Below are 3,704 nucleotides of genomic sequence, written 5' to 3'. Positions count from 1 at the left end.
ATGGCCTGCTCTCTTGGTCTCACTCTCACCTCTCACCTCATTTCTCCAGTCATGAAAAAAAGATCCTAAAAACTAACATTGGACTTCATGGTAACCCTTTTGTTATAAAATGACTATGTGAATAGCTAACAATCCAAGGGGAAAGCCCTCTGGGATAGGCACGTTTATCATCAAGATAGAAAAAGGATGATGGCTGTTAGTTGTGTTTATGCTTCTTGCAGGAAATGCACATGCAAGTGTTTAAATTAAATGAATGGGTCTCCTGCTTCCTGGCAATCCACCAGACTCTATAGGTATAGATTTAAAGGGGTCTTGAATATTTACATCACTTGATCAATCCAGGGGTGTCTGTGAGATCATATGACAGCAAATGGCTTGCCTGAGATCACAGACAGCAGGGCCGATCACAGAGCAAAATGAAAAGGAATGTTACAATGATTACCCAACATCTAAATCCAATTTTTTCTCATGAGCCTTTTAAAAAACAACACCTAAATGAAAATGCCAGGGAAGCAGATGGGTGGTCAAAGAGTGAGAATAAAGGAGAATTTAGAGGAACAGCCTACCAGTTACAGGTTCTTCAATTATAGCAAACGTAAAACAGAAGCATCGTCTTCATCACAAGTTCAAGAGGAAAAAGTATAGTCATAGCTTCAGAGTAGAAGTCAGCACTACAGAGAAGAGAATGATGAAAAGAGTGAAGAGGAAGAATCATCAGAAGAAATAAAACACAAGATTTGGATGCTGCCGTTTCTGTGAATAAAGGGAACCTTCTAAGAAAATAATCAAATGGAAGAGTCTGCCCCATCTTATTCTGAGAGAGATTTATCTTTATAACCAGAAAAGATAGAATCTGTATGCAGTGCTTTTGACTGCCAAGAGAAAAGAGTTAGTTAGATTCAATTCCACTGACACTGAAGAGACTTTATTTCAGAAAAATGAAAATGAATGCCCTGAAGTCACAGAAGATGAACCAGCAGAACAAGAGTAAATTCATTAAGCATTTCCATTGCAAACACCATTACATTTGTGGAGTTTGAAACTTTTATGTAATAAAGTGGAACTTCTGCTTTACAAGAGAATCAGGAGGTAAAACAAAGTATTTTAACGTTAAATTCTTTTAAGATCTGTACGTGTAAGGACATAAAGTATCAGGTCTTTTGAATCCTCTTGAGGGGAATGGGTTTCTACCAAACCCACTGTTCATTGGGTTTGTAATTGTTTTTCATGTTCTCTGCTGGATTTTGAATTACAACTTTAAAAAAATTTACTATCTGTAAGTACAATGCACCATGACAGTGTTGACTCTTCCATCATTCTCCTGTGTCTCTCAAATGCACCGATCTCCTCAATTTTTAAATTTGTTCTTCACATGCATACACTGCATTTTATGCCTGTCTTCTCCCAAGCTTTTTCTCTTCATTTGCCTACCCTTCTCCCATTGATCTTACAATCCCCCAACCCAACAATGTCACCTCAAATTTGAGATTCTTGGTATTCATTTTGTTAGACCATAAATTAGTTCTTCATAGGAGTTACACCATTACAATTGTCCCTTGAATATATCATATTTTAGTACATATATCCATGTATAGTTGTACTGTGATATACAATTATGTATACATTTACAAATTAAATCCAACTTCCACATATGAGAGAGAACATTTCTCCATTTCTCTTCATTGACATGTCATCCTCCTGATAGATGAGTTAATATATTATATTGAGATATATTAGATACAGATACATACCTAGATAGATAAATCAGTGTATACATATGTATATAGAGATCTATATAGCTACAGAAAGATGCATATCTGTTTCTATCCCAATCATATGTGTGTGTGAGAGAGAAAGAGAGAGACAGAGACATTGTCTTGGTCCATTTTAGAGTACAGGTCTTTGGGGACATTTCATGTAGTTCAGCAATGAACATGGTTATACAGGTGTCTTCATTATATCCTGACTTGAAATATTTTGGATAAAAGCCTAAGAGGAGTGGTCACTGAATCATAGAGTAGTTCTATGTTTAGACTTTGAGGTATCCCCAAACTAATTTACATACTAATTTACATAATACACCTAACAATGGTGTATTAGAGTTCCTTTTCTTCATGTCCTGGCAGGCATCTGTTTGTATTTATTTTTAGTTTTTAATTTTTTATTCTGAAAATACCATGCAGAGGGGTTAAAATTACATGGACAGATAGTGAGTACATTTCTTATCAACCATTGTTGCCTCCTCCTTTGTTTCCCCTTACCATCCCTTTCTTTTCCACCCCTCCCCGCAACTTGTGCCACCACCCCTCCTCACCACAGTTGTAAAGTTCCTGTTTCAACATAAGGACTTCTACATCTCATTGATGTAATGGTCCACCTGTAACCCTATTTTAATAAGTTGTTTTTTTCCCTTCCCCTCCACAAATTCTGTCAACATCAAATACAGGGAAAACAGGGCTTATATAATGGGAGAGGGACATAAAAAGCAACAAAGAAATTATCTTATATATATGTTGGAAACAATTGCAAGAAAGAAAAAAATAAAAAAATACATTTGAATCCTTATCTTGGGGTTCATTTCACCTAACATCAACTTCTTTCTGTTTGTCTCAGACCTATACTAGTTATTGCAAATAAGGGCCTAGCTTCTTCACTTAATATAATTTTTTCCGTCTTTCCATTTCCTAACAAATGGGGCAATGTCATTCTTTCTGATGGAGGCACAGAATTCCATTGTGTATATATACCACATTTTCTTGATCCATTCTTCTACTGGGTTGGTGCCATATCTTAGCTATGGTAAATATGCTGTAATAAACATAGTTATGCTGGAGGCTTTAGTATGGTCTTGTTTGTGATCATTTGGGTAAATGCCCAAAAGTGGGGTTGCTGCGTCATAGGGGAGCTCTATGTGGAGTCTTTTGAGGAACCTCCATACTACTTTCCAACGTGGTTGAACAATATACATTCCCAACAACAATGCAGTAGGGTTCCCTTCTGTCCACATCCCCTCCAGCATCTGTTGTTATTAGAGTTCTTGATTTTTGCCATTCTAACTGGGGTGAGGTGGTATCTCAATGTTGTTTTGATTTGCATTTCTTTTATGGCTAGGGAAGTTAAGCATTTCTCCGTGTGTTTATTGGCCATCCTTCTTTCCTCTTCAAAGAAATTTCTCTTTAAGTCTGTACCCTAGTTATTTATTGGGCAGTTGTTTCTTTGAGTATTTGTTGTTGTGGGATTTAATTTTTTGAGTTCCAGGTATATTTTAGATATGAGACCCTTGTCCAGGTTATGGCTAGTGAAGATCTTCTCCCAATCCATGGGCTTTCATTGATCTTGCTAACTATGTCTTTTGCCATTCAGAAGCTCTGTAATTTCATGTAATCCATTTGTCCAACCTTTCTTTGATTTGTTGTGTTTCTGGGTCTCTATTAAGAAAATTTCAGCCTGTGCCAAGGAGACCTAGGGTTTCTCCTATTCCATCCTGTAATGTTTTCAGATTGTCTGCTTTTACTCTGAGGTCTTTGGTCAATTTGGAGTTCATTCTGGTACAGGGTGATATATAAGGATCTAGCTTTAGTTTTCTACAAGTAGTTAACCAATTTTTCCAGCACAATTACTGAAGAGGCTGTCTTTTTCCATTCTATTTTTTTTTACCTCCATTATCAAAGATTAGATGGCTATAGGTCTGTGGGTTCATTTTT

The sequence above is a fragment of the Dipodomys merriami genome, unplaced genomic scaffold, assembly GCF_024711535.1.
Source record: "Dipodomys merriami isolate MVZ:Mamm:240054 unplaced genomic scaffold, mDipMer1.0.p SCAF_123, whole genome shotgun sequence".
In the NCBI taxonomy this organism is placed as follows: Eukaryota; Metazoa; Chordata; class Mammalia; order Rodentia; family Heteromyidae; genus Dipodomys; species Dipodomys merriami.
The sequence above is the reverse complement of the archived record's forward strand: the minus strand, read 5'-3'. Positions refer to the sequence as shown.